We start from the raw sequence: 14868 nt of genomic DNA, 5'->3' as shown, positions 1-14868 counted from the left end.
ATTGTTAAATTAAAACACACACACGCCTGATTTGGGGGAATTAAACTCACAAACATCATAGGACCCCTATATCATTCAAGAACTAAAAAAATGAATTATAAAGCAAATGATGTGTTTGTGGATATCAAAATCAATAACAAGTCTCAAATCACCCGAATCCCCTTGTACTTGTTGAAAGATTCGATCTTTATATGAAATAGGGCATAAAGATTAAATCTTTATATTGAATTCTTGAAAGATTCCATCTTTATATGAAATAGGGCATAAAGATTGAATCTTTATATTGAATAGGCTTTGTTGTTAGGTCGAGAACTAGAGGATCTTTTATTAACCTCTATTAGGATCCACACAACCCTCAATTTGTAAATTCAATGCAATGCACTCGAATTGTTAAATTAAAACACACACACGCCTGATTTGAGGGAGTTAAACTCACAAACATCATAGACCCCTATATCATTCAACAACTAAAAAAAGAATTATAAAGCAAATGATGTGTTTGTGGATAGCAAAATCAATAACAAGTCTCAAAACACCCGAATCCCCTTGTACTTGTTGAAAGATTCGATCTTTATATGAAATAGGGCGTAAAGATTGAATCTTTATATTGAATTGTTGAAAGATTCGATCTTTATATGAAATAGGGCATAAAGATTGCATCTTTATATTGAATAGGCTTTGTTGTTAGCTCGAGAACTAGAGGATCTTTTAATAACCTCTATTAGGATCCACACAACCCTCAATTTGTAAATTCAATGCAATGCACTCGAATTCTTTAATTAAAACACACACACCTGATTTGAGGGAATTAGACTCACAAACATAATAGGACCCCTATATCATTCAAAAACTAAAAAAAAGAATTATAAAGCAAATGATGTGTTCGTAGATAGTAAAATCAATAACAAGTCTCAAAACACCCAAATTCCCTTGTACTTGTTGAAAGATTCGATCTTTATATGAAATAGGGCATAAAGATTGAATTGTTGAAAGATTCGATCTTTAAATGAAATAGGGCATAAAGATTGAATCTTTATATTGAATAGGCTTTGTTGTTAGCTCGAGAACTAGAGGATCTTTTATTAACCTCTATTAGGATCCACACAACCCTCAATTTGTAAATTCAATGCAATGCACTCGAATTCTTTAATTAAAACACACACACCTGATTTGAGGGAATTAGACTCACAAACATAATAGGACCCCTATATCATTCAAAAACTAAGAAAAAAGAATTATAAAGCAAATGATGTGTTTGTGGATAGTAAAATAATAACCAGTCTCAAAACACCCGAATCTCACTTCTACTTGTTGAAAGATTCGTCTTTATATGAAATAGGGCATAAAGATTAAACCTTTATATTGAATAGGCTTTGTTGTTAGCTCGAGAACTAGAGGATCTTTTATTAACCTCTATTAGGATCCACACAACCCTCAATTTGTAAATTCAATGCAATGCACTCGAATTGTTAAATTAAAACACACACATAACTAATTTGAGGAAATTAGACTCACAAACGTAATAGGACCCCTAAATCATTCAACAACTAAAAAAAGAATTATAAAGCAAATTATGTGTTCGTGGATAGTAAAATCAATAACATGTCTCAAAACACCCAAATTCCCTTGTACTTGTTAAAAGATTCGATCTTTATATGAAATTGGGCATAAAGATTGAATCTTTATATTGAATAGGCTTTGTTGTTAGGTCGAGAACTAGAGGATCTTTTATTAACCTCTATTAGGATCCACACAACCCTCAATTTGTAAATTCAATGCAATGCACTCGAATTGTTAAATTAAAACACACACACGCCTGATTTGGGGAATTAAACTCACAAACATCATAGGACCCCTATATCATTTAAACAATTAAAAAAAGAATTATAAAGCAAATGATGTGTTTGTGGATAGCAAAATCAATAACAAGTCTCAAAACACCCGAATCCCTTGTACTTGTTGAAAGATTCGATCTTTATATGAAATAGGCGTAAAGATTGAATCTTTATATTGAATTGTTGAAAGATTCGATCTTTAATGAAATAGGGCATAAAGATTGAATCTTTATATTGAATAGGCTTTGTTTTTGGTTCGAGAACTAGAGGATCTTTTATTAACCTCTATTAGGATCCACACAACCCTCAATTTGTAAATTCAATGCAATGCACTCGAATTGTTAAATTAAAACACACACAAATCTAATTTGAGGAAATTAGACTCACAAACATAATAGGACCCCTATATCATTCAACAACTAAAAAAAGAATTATAAAGCAAATGATGTGTCGTGGATAGTAAAATCAATAACAAGTCTCAAAACACCCAAATTCCCTTGTACTTGTTGAAAGATTCGATCTTTATATGAAATAGGGCATAAAGATTGAATCTTTATATTGAATTCTTGAAAGATTCATCTTTATATGAAATAGGGCATAAAGATTGAATCTTTATATTGAATAGGCTTTGTTGTTTAGGTCGAGAACTAGAGGATCTTTTATTAACCTCTATTAGGATCCACACAACCCTCAATTTGTAAATTCAATGCAATGCACTCGAATTGTTAAATTAAAACACACACACGCCTGATTTGAGGGAATTAAGACTCACAAACATATAGACCCTATATCATTCAACAACTAAAAAAAGAATTATAAAGCAAATGATGTGTTTGTGGATAGCAAAATCAATAACAAGTCTCAAAACACCCGAATCCCTTGTACTTGTTGAAAGATTCGATCTTTATATGAAATAGGGCGTAAAGATTGAATCTTTATATTGAATTGTTGAAAGATTCGATCTTTATATGAAATAGGGCCTAAAGATTGAATAGGCTTTGTTTTTGGTTCGAGAACTAGAGGATCTTTTATTAACCTCTATTAGGATCCACACAACCCTCAATTTGTAAATTCAATGCAATGCACTGAATTGTTAAATTAAAACACACACACCTAATTTGAGGAAATTAGACTCACAAACATAATAGGACCCCTATATCATTCAACAACTAAAAAAAGAATTATAAAGCAAATGATGTGTTCGTGATAGTAAAATCAATAACAAGTCTCAAAACACCCAAATTCCCTTGTACTTGTTGAAAGATTCGATCTTTATATGAAATAGGGCATAAAGATTGAATTGTTGAAAGATTCGATCTTTATATGAAATAGGGCATAAAGATTGAATCTTTATATTGAATAGGCTTTGTTGTTAGCTCGAGAACTAGAGGATCTTTTATTAACCTCTATTAGGATCCACACAACCCTCAATTTGTAAATTCAATGCAATGCACTCGAATTTTTAATTAAAACACACACACCTGATTTGAGGGAATTAGACTCACAAACATAATAGGACCCCTATATCATTCAAAACTAAAAAAAAAAGAATTATAAAGCAAATGATGTGTTTGTGGATAGTAAAATCAATAACCAGTCTCAAAACACCCGAATCTCACTTCTACTTGTTGAAAGATTCGGTCTTTATATGAAATAGGGCATAAAGATTAAACCTTTATATTGAATAGGCTTTGTTGTTAGCTCAAGAACTAGAGGCTCTTTTATTAACCTCTATTAGGATCCACACAACCCTCAATTTGTAAGTTCAATGCAATGCACTCGAATTGTTAAATTAAAACACACACACAAAATTTGAGGAAATTAGACTCACAAACGTAATAGGACCCCTATATCATTCAACAACTAAAAAAAGAATTATAAAGCAAATTATGTGTTCGTGGATAGTAAAATCAATAACAAGTCTCAAAACACCCAAATTCCCTTGTACTTGTTGAAAGATTCGATCTTTATATGAAATAGGGCATAAAGATTGAATCTTTATATTGAATAGGCTTTGTTGTTAGGTCGAGAACTAGAGGATCTTTTAATTAGGATCCACACAACCCTCAATTTGTAAATTCAATGCAATGCACTCGAATTGTTAAATTAAAACACACACACGCCTGATTTGGGGGAATTAAACTCACAAACATCATAGGACCCCTATATCATTCAAGAACTAAAAAAAGAATTATAGAGCAAATGATGTGTTCGTAGATAGTAAAATCAATAACAAGTCTCAAAACACCCAAATTCCCTTGTACTTGTTGAAAGATTCGATCTTTATATGAAATAGGTCATAAAGATTGAATTTGTTGAAGATTCGATCTTTATATGAAATAGGCATAAAGATTGAATCTTTATATTGAATAGGCTTTGTTGTTAGCTCGAGAACTAGAGGATCTTTTATAACCTCTATTAGGATCCACACAACCCTCAATTTGTAAATTCAATGCAATGCACTCGAATTGTTAATTAAAACACACACACCTGATTTGAGGAATTAGACTCACAAACATAATAGGACCCCTATATCATTCAAAACTAAAAAAAAAGAATTATAAAGCAAATGATGTGTTTGTGGATAGTAAAATCAATAACAGGTCTCAAAACACCCGAATCTTACTCTTACTTGTTGAAAGATTCGATCTTTATATGAAATTAGGGCATAAAGATTAAACTTTATATTGAATAGGCTTTGTTGTTAGCTCGAGAACTAGAGGATCTATTATTAACCTCTATTAGGATCCACACAACCCTCAATTTGTAAATTCAATGCAATGCACTCGAATTGTTAAATTAAAACACACACACCTAATTTGAGGAAATTAGACTCACAAACATAATAGGACCCCTATATCATTCAACAACTAAAAAAAGAATTATAAAGCAAATGATGTGTTCGTAGATAGTAAAATCAATAACAAGTCTCAAAACACCCAAATTCCCTTGTACTTGTTGAAAGATTCGATCTTTATATGAAATAGGGCATAAAGATTGAATTGTTTGAAAGATTCGATCTTTATATGAAATAGGGATAAAGATTGAATCTTTATATTGAATAGGCTTTGTTGTTAGCTCGAGAACTAGAGGATCTTTTATAACCCTATTAGGATCCACACAACCCTCAATTTGTAAATTCAATGCAATGCACTCGAATTTTAATTAAAACACACACACCTGATTTGAGGGAATTAGACTCACAAACATAATAAGACCCCTATATCATTCCAAAACTAAAAAAAAGAATATAAAGCAAATCATGTGTTTGTGGAAAGTAAAATCAATAACAAGTCTGAAAACACCTGAATCTCACTTCTACTTGTTGAAAGATTCGATCTTTATATGAAATAGGGCATAAAGATTAAATCTTTATATTGAATAGGCTTTGTTGTTAGCTCGAGAACTAGAGGATCTTTTATTAACCTCTATTAGGATCCAACAACCCTCAATTTGTAAATTCAATGCAATGCACTCGAATTGTTAAATTAAAAACACACACCCTGATTTGAGGGAATTAAACTCACAAACATATAGGACCCCTAATATATTCAAAACTAAAAAAAGAATTATAAAGCAAATGATGTGTTTGTGGATAGCAAAATCAATAACAAGTCTCAAAACACCCGAATCCCCTTGTACTTGTGAAAGATTCGATCTTTATATGAAATAGGGCGTAAAGATTGAATCTTATATTGAATTGTTGAAAGATTCGATCTTTAATGAAATAGGGCATAAAGATTGAATATTTATATTGAATAGGCTTTGTTTTTTGTTCGAGAACTAGAGGATCTTTTATTAACCTCTATTAGGATCCACACAACCCTCAATTTGTAAATTCAATGCAATGCACTGAAATTGTTAAATTAAAACACACACACCTAATTTGAGGAAATTAGACTCACAACATAATAGGACCCTATATCATTCAAAACTAAAAAAAAGAATTATAAACAAATGATGTGTCGTGGATAGTAAAATCAATAACAAGTTCAAAACACCAATTCCTTGTACTTGTTGAAAGATTCGATTTATATGAAATAGGGCATAAAGATTGAATCTTATATTGAATTTGAAAGATTCAGTCTTTATATGAAATAGGGCATAAAGATTGAATCTTTATATGAAAGGCTTGTTTAGTCGAAACTAGAGGATCTTTTATTAACCTCTATTAGGATCACACAACCCTCAATTTGTAAATTCAATGCAATGCACTCGAATTGTTAAATTAAAACACACACACGCCTGATTTGAGGGAATTAATCACAAACATCATAGACCCTATATATTCAACAACTAAAAAAAGAATTATAAAGCAAATGATGTGTTTGTGGATAGCAAAATCAATAACAAGTCTCAAAACACCCGAATCCCTTGTACTTGTTGAAAGATTCGATCTTTATATGAAATAGGGCGTAAAGATTGAATCTTTATATTGAATTGTTGAAGATTCGATCTTTATATGAATAGGGCAAAAGATTGAATCTTTATATTAATAGGCTTTGTTTTTGGTCGAGAACTGAGATCTTTTATTAACCTCTATTAGGATCCACACAACCTCAATTTGTAAATTCAATGCAATGCACTCGAATTGTTAAATTAAAACACACACACCTAATTTGAGGAATTAGACTCACAAACATAATAGGACCCTATATCATTCAACAACTAAAAAAGAATTATAAAGCAAATGATGTGTTCGTGGATAGTAAAATCAATAACAAGTATCAAAACACCCAAATTCCCTTGTACTTGTTGAAAGATTCGATCTTTATATTGAATTGTTGAAAGATTCGATCTTTATATGAAATAGGGGATAAAGATTGAATCTTTATATTGAATAGGCTTTGTTGTTAGCTCGAGAACTAGAGGATCTTTTATAAACATCTATTAGGATCCACACAACCCTCAATTTGTAAATTCAATGCAATGCACTCGAATTGTTAAATTAAAACACACACACCTGATTTGAGGGAATTAGACTCACAAACATAATAGGACCCCTATATCATTCAAAAACTAAAAAAAAAGAATTATAAAGCAAATGATGTGTTTGTGGATAGTAAAATCAATAACAAGTCTCAAAACACCCGAATCTCACTTCTACTTGTTGAAAGATTCGGTCTTTATATGAAATAGGGCATAAAGATTAAACCTTTATATTGAATAGGCTTTGTTGTTAGCTCGAGAACTAGAGGGTCTTTTATTAACCTCTATTAGGATCCACACAACCCTCAATTTGTAAATTCAATGCAATGCACTCGAATTGTTAAATTAAAACACACACACAACTAATTTGAGGAAATTAGACTCACAAACGTAATAGGACCCCTAAATCATTCAACAACTAAAAAAAGAATTATAAAGCAAATTATGTGTTCGTGGATAGTAAAATCAATAACAAGTCTCAAAACACCCAAATTCCCTTGTACTTGTTGAAAGATTCGATCTTTATATGAAATGGGCATAAAGATTGAATCTTTATATTGAATAGGCTTTGTTGTTAGGTCGAGAACTAGAGGATCTTTTATTAACCTCTATTAGGATCCACACAACCCTCAATTTGTAAATTCAATGCAATGCACTCGAATTGTTAAATTAAAACACACACACCCTGATTTTAATCTCACAAACATAATAGGACCCCTATATCATTCAAAACTAAAAAAAGAATTATAAAGCAAATGATGTGTTTGTGGATAGCAAAATCAATAACAAGTCTCAAAACACCCGAATCCCCTTGTACTTGTTGAAAGATTCGATCTTTATATGAAATAGGGCGTAAAGATTGAATCTTTATATTGAATTGTTGAAAGATTCGATCTTTAATTGAAATAGGGCATAAATATTGAATTTATATTGAATAGGCTTTGTTTTGGTTCGAGAACTAGAGGATCTTTTATTAACCTCTATTAGGATCCACACAACCCTCAATTTGTAAATTCAATGCAATGCACTCGAATTTTAAATTAAAACACACACACCTAATTTGAGAAATTAGACTCACAAACATAATAGGACCCCTATATCATTCAACAACTAAAAAAAGAATTATAAAGCAAATGATGTGTCGTGGATAGTAAAATCAATAACAAGTCTCAAAACACCCAAATTCCCTTGTACTTGTTGAAAGATTCGATCTTTATATGAAATAGGGCATAAAGATTGAATCTTTATATTGAATTTTGAAAGATTCTATCTTTATATTAAATAGGGTATAAAGATTGAATCTTTATATTGAATAGGCTTTGTTGTTAGCTCGAAACTAGAGGATCTTTTATTAACCTCTATTAGGATCCACACAACCCTCAATTTGTAAATTCAATGCAATGCACTCAATTGTTAAATTAAAACACACACACGCCTGATTTGAGGAATTAAACTCACAAACATGATAGACCCTATATCATTCAACAACTAAAAAAAGAATTATAAAGCAAATGATGTGTTTGTGGATAGCAAAATCAATAACAAGTCTCAAAACACCCGAATCCCCTTGTACTTGTTGAAAGATTCGATCTTTATATGAAATAGGGCGTAAAGATTGAATCTTTATATTGAATTGTTGAAAGATTCGATCTTTATATGAAATAGGGCCTAAAGATTGAATCTTTATATTAAATAGGCTTTGTTTTTGGTTCGAGAACTGGAGGATCTTTTATTAACCTCTATTAGGATCCACACAACCCTCAATTTGTAAATTCAATGCAATGCACTCGAATTGTTAAATTAAAACACACACACCTAATTTGAGGAAATTAGACTCACAAACATAATAGGACCCCTATATCATTCAACAACTAAAAAAAGAATTATAAAGCAAATGATGTGTTCGTAGATAGTAAAATCAATAACAAGTCTCAAAACACCCAAATTCCCTTGTACTTGTTGAAAGATTCGATCTTTATATGAAATTGGGCATAAAGATTGAATTGTTGAAAGATTCGATCTTTATATGAAATAGGGGATAAAGATTGAATCTTTATATTGAATAGGCTTTGTTGTTAGCTCGAGAACTAGAGGATCTTTTAATAACCTCTATTAGGATCCACACAACCCTCAATTTGTAAATTCAATGCAATGCACTCGAATTGTTTAATTAAAACACACACACCTGATTTGAGGGAATTAGACTCACAAACATAATAGGACCCCTATATCATTCAAAAACTAAAAAAAAAGAATTATAAAGCAAATGATGTGTTTGTGGATAGTAAAATCAATAACAAGTTCAAACACCCGAATCTCACTTGTACTTGTTGAAAGATTCGATCTTTATAGAAATAGGGCATAAAGATTAAATCTTTATATTGAATAGGCTTTGTTTTTAGCTCGAGAATAAGAGGATGTTTTATTAACCTCTATTAGGATCCACACAACCCACATTTGTAAATTCAATGCAATGCACTCGAATTGTTAAATTAAAACACACACACACTATTTGAGGAATTAGACCACAAAATATAGGACCCCTAATCATTCAACAACTAAAAAGAATATAAAGCAAATATGTGTTCGTGATAGTAAAATCAATAACAAGTCTCAAAACACCCAAATTCCTTGTACTTGTTGAAAGATTCGATCTTTATATGAAATAGGGCATAAAGATTGAATCTTTATATTGAATAGGCTTTGTTGTTAGGTCGAGAACTAGAGGATCTTTTATTAACCTCTATTAGGATCCACACAACCCTCAATTTGTAAATTCAATGCAATGCACTCGAAATGTTAAATTAAAACACACACACGCCTGATTTAGGAATTAAACTCACAAACATGATAGGACCCCTATATCATTCAAAACTAAAAAAAGAATTATAAAGCAAAGTGTGTTTGTGGATAGTAAAATCAATAACAAGTCTCAAAACACCGAATCCCCTTGTACTTGTTGAAAGATTCGATCTTTATATGAAATAGGGCGTAAAGATTGAATCTTTATATTGAATTGTTGAAAGATTCGATCTTTACATGAAATAGGCATAAAGATTGAATCTTTATATTGAATAGGCTTTTTTTGGTTCGAGAACTAGAGGATCTTTTATTAACCTCTATTAGGATCCACACAACCCTCAATTTGTAAATTCAATGCAATGCACTCGAATTGTTAAATTAAAACACACACACCTAATTTGAGGAAATTAGACTCACAAACATAATAGGACCCCTATATCATTCAACAACTAAAAAAGAATTATAAAGCAATGATGTGTCGTGGATAGTAAATCAATAACAAGTCTCAAAACACCCAAATTCCCTTGTACTTGTTGAAAGATTCGATCTTTATATGAAATAGGGCATAAAGATTGAATTTGTTGAAAGATTCGATCTTTATATGAATAGGGATAAAGATTGAATCTTTATATTGAATAGCTTTGTTGTTAGCTCGAGACTAGAGGATCTTTTAATAACTCTATTAGGATCCACACAACCCTCAATTTGTAAATTCAATGCAATGCACTCGAATCTTTAAATAAACACACACACCTGATTTGAGGGAATTAGACTCACAACATAATAGGACCCCTATATCATTCAAAAACTAAAAAAAAAGAATATAAAGCAAATGATGTGTTTGTGGATAGTAAAATCAATACCAGTCCAAAACACCCGAATCTCACTTCTACTTGTTGAAAGATTCGTCTTTATAGAATAGGGCATAAAGATTAACCTTTAATTGAATAGGCTTTGTTGTTAGCTCGAGAACTGGAGGATCTTTATTAACCTCTATTAGGATCCACACAACCCTCAATTGTAATTCAATGCAATGCACTCGAATTGTTAAATTAAAACACACACACCTAATTTGAGGAAATAGACTCACAAACATAATAGGACCCCTATATCATTCAACAACTAAAAAAAGAATTATAAAGCAAATGATGTGTTCGTAGATAGTAAAATCAATAACAAGTCTCAAAACACCCAAATTCCCTTGTACTTGTTGAAAGATTCGATCTTTATATGAAATGGGGCATAAAGATTGAATTGTTGAAAGATTCGATCTTTATATGAAATAGGGATAAAGATTGAATCTTTATATTGAATAGGCTTTGTTGTTAGCTCGAGAACAAGAGGCCGTTTTATTAACCTCTATTAGGATCCACACAACCCTCAATTTGTAAATTCAATGCAATGCACTCGAATTGTTAAATTAAAACACACACACAACTAATTTGAGGAAATTAGACTCACAAACGTAATAGGACCCTAAATCATTCAACAACTAAAAAGATTATAAAGCAAATTATGTGTTCGTGGATAGTAAAAATCCCTTGTACTTGTTGAAAGATTCGATCTTTATATGAAATAGGGCATAAAGATTGAATCTTTATATTCAATAGGCTTTGTTGTTAGGTCGAGAACTAGAGGATCTTTTATTAACCTCTATTAGGATACACACAACCTCAATTTGTAAATTCAATGCAATGCACTCGAATTGTTAAATTAAAACACACACACGCCTGATTTGAGGGAATTAAACTCACAAACATCATAGGACCCCTATATCATTCAAGAACTAAAAAAAGAATTATAAAGCAAATGATGTGTTTGTGGATAGCAAAATCAATAACAAGTCTCAAAACACCCGAATCCCCTTGTACTTGTTGAAAGATTCAATCTTTATATGAAATAGGGCGTAAATATTGAATCTTTATATTGAATTGTTGAAAGATTCGATCTTTACATGAAATAAGGCATAAAGATTGAATCTTTATATTGAATAGGCTTTGTTTTTGGTTCGAGAACTAGAGGATCTTTTATTAACCTCTATTAGGATCCACACAACCCTCAAATTGTAAATTCAATGCAATGCACTCGAATTGTTAAATTAAAACACACACACCTAATTTGAGGAAATTAGACTCACAAACATAATAGGACCCCTATATCATTCAACAACTAAAAAAAGAATTATAAAGCAAATGATGTGTTCGTGGATAGTAAAATCAATAACAAGTCTCAAAACACCTAAATTCCCTTGTACTTGTTGAAAGATTCGATCTTTATATGAAATAGGGCATAAAGATTGAATCCTTATATTAAATTGTTGAAAGATTCGATCTTTATATGAAATAGGGCATAAAGATTGAATCTTTATATTGAATAGGCTTTGTTGTTAGCTCGAGAACTAGAGGATCTTTTATTAACCTCTATATCCACACAACCGTCAATTTGTAAATTTAATGCAATGCACTCGACTTGTTAAATGAAAACACACACACACCTAATTTGAGGAAATTAGACTCACAAACATAATAGGACCCCTATATCATTCAACAACTAAAAAAAGTCTCAAAACACCTGAATCTCCCTTGTACTTGTTGAAAGATAATAGGGCATAAGGATTGAATCTTTATATTGAATAAGCTTTGTTTTTAGCTCGAGAACTAGAGGATCTTTTATTAACCTCTATTAGGATCCACACAACCCTCAATTTGTAAATTCAATGCAATGCACTCGAATTGTTAAATTAAAACACACACACACCTGATTTGAGGGAATTAGACTCACAAACATAATAGGACCCCTATATCATTCAACAACCAAAAAAAGAATTATAAAGCAAATGATGTGTTCGTGAATAGTAAAATCAATAACAAGTCTCAAAACACCCAAATTCCCTTGTACTTGTTGAAAGATTCGATCTTTATATGAAATAGGGCATAAAGATTGAATATTTATATTGAATTCTTGAAAGATTCCATCTTTATATGAATAAGGGCATAAAGATTGAATCTTTATATTTGATGGCTTTGTTGTTAGGTCGAGAACTAGAGGATCTTTTATTAACCTCTATTAGGATCCACACAACCCTCAATTTGTAAATTCAATGCAATGCACTCGAATTGTTAAATTAAAACACACACACGCCTGATTTGAGGGAATTAAACTCACAAACATCATAGACCCCTATATCATTCAACAACTAAAAAAAGAATTATAAAGCAAATGATGTGTTTGTGGATAGCAAAAGCAATAACAAGTCTCAAAACACCCGAATCCCCTAGTACTTGTTGAAAGATTCGATCTTTATATGAAATAGGGCGTAAAGATTGAATCTTTATATTGAATTGTTGAAAGATTCGATCTTTACATGAAATAGGGCATAAAGATTGAATCTTTATATTGAATAGGCTTTGTTTTTGGTTCGAGAACTAGAGGATCTTTTATTAACCTCTATTAGGATCCACACAACCCTCAATTTGTAAATTCAATGCAATGCACTCGAATTGTTAAATTATAACACACACACCTAATTTGAGGAAATTAGACTAACAAACATAATAGGACCCCTATATCATTCAACAACTAAAAAAAGAATTATAAAGCAAATGATGTGTTCGTAGATAGTAAAATCAATAACAAGTCTCAAAACACCCAAATTCCCTTGTACTTGTTGAAAGATTCGATCTTTATATGAAATAGGGCATAAAGATTGAATTGTTGAAAGATTCGATCTTTATAAGAAATAGGGCATAAAGATTGAATCTTTATATTGAATAGGCTTTTTTGTTAGCTCGAGAACTAGAAGACCGTTTATTAACCTCATTAGGATCCACACAACCCTCAATTTGTAAATTCAATGCAATGCACTCGAATTCTTTAATTAAAACACACACATCTGATTTGAGGGAATTAGACTCACAAACATAATAGGACCCCAATATCATTCAAAAACTAAAAAAAAAAGAATTATAAAGCAAATGATGTGTTTGTGGATAGTAAAATCAATAACCAGTCTCAAAACACCCGAATCTCACTTCTACTTGTTGAAAGATTCGGTCTTTATATGAAATAGGCCATAAAGATTAATCCTTTATATTGAATAGGCTTTGTTGTTAGCTCGAGAACTAGAGGATCTTTTATTAACCTCTATTAGGATCCACACAACCCTCAATTTGTAAATTCAATGCAATGCACTCGAATTGTTAAATTAAACACACACACGCCTGATTTGAGGGAATTAAACTCACAAACATCATAGGACCCCTATATCATGCAAGAACTAAAAAAAGAATTATAAAGCAAATGATGTGTTTGTGGATAGCAAAATCAATAACAAGTCTCAAAACACCCGAATCCCCTTGTACTTGTTGAAAGATTCGATCTTTATATGAAATAGGGCGTAAAGATTGAATCTTTATATTGAATTGTTGAAAGATTCTATCTTTACATGAAATAGGGCATAAAGATTGAATCTTTATATTGAATAGGCTTTGTTTTTGGTTCGAGAATAGAGGATCTTTTATTAACCTCTATTAGGATCCACACAACCCTCAATTTGTAAATTCAATGCAATGCACTCGAATTGTTAAATTAAAACACACACACCTAATTTGAAGAAATTAGACTCACAAACATAATAGGACCCCTATATCATTCAACAACTAAAAACAGAATTATAAAACAAATGTTGTGTTCGTGGATAGTAAAATCAATAACAAGTCTCCAAACACCCAAATTCCCTTGTACTTGTTGAAAGATTCGATCTTTATATGAAATAGGGCATAAAGATTGAATCTTTATATTGAATTGTTGAAAGATTCGATCTTTATATGAAATAGGGCATAAAGATTGAATATTTAAATTGAATAGGCTTTGTTGTTAGTTCGAGAACTAGAGGATCTTTCATTAACCTCAATTTGTAAATTCAATGCAATGCACTCGAATTATTGAATTAAAACACACACACCTGATTTGAGGGAATTAGACTAACAAACATAATAGGACCCCTATATCATTCAACAACTAAAAAAAGAATTATAAAGCAAATGATGTGTTTGTGGATAGTAAAATCAATAACAAGTCTCAATACACCCGAATCTCCCTTGTACTTGTTGAAAGATTCGATTTTTATATGAAATAGGGCATAAAGATTAAATCTTTATATTGAATTGTTGAAAGATTCGATCTTTATATGAAATAGGGCATAAAGATTGAATCTTTATATTGAATAGGCTTTGTTTTTGGTTCGAGAACTAGAGGATCTTTTATTAACCTCTATTAGGATCCACACAACCCTCAATTTGTA

The sequence above is a fragment of the Beta vulgaris genome, unplaced genomic scaffold, assembly GCF_026745355.1.
Source record: "Beta vulgaris subsp. vulgaris cultivar EL10 unplaced genomic scaffold, EL10.2 EL10_2_Chr_UnSca3, whole genome shotgun sequence".
In the NCBI taxonomy this organism is placed as follows: domain Eukaryota; kingdom Viridiplantae; phylum Streptophyta; class Magnoliopsida; order Caryophyllales; family Amaranthaceae; genus Beta; species Beta vulgaris.
This window is presented reverse-complemented; position numbering follows the sequence as displayed.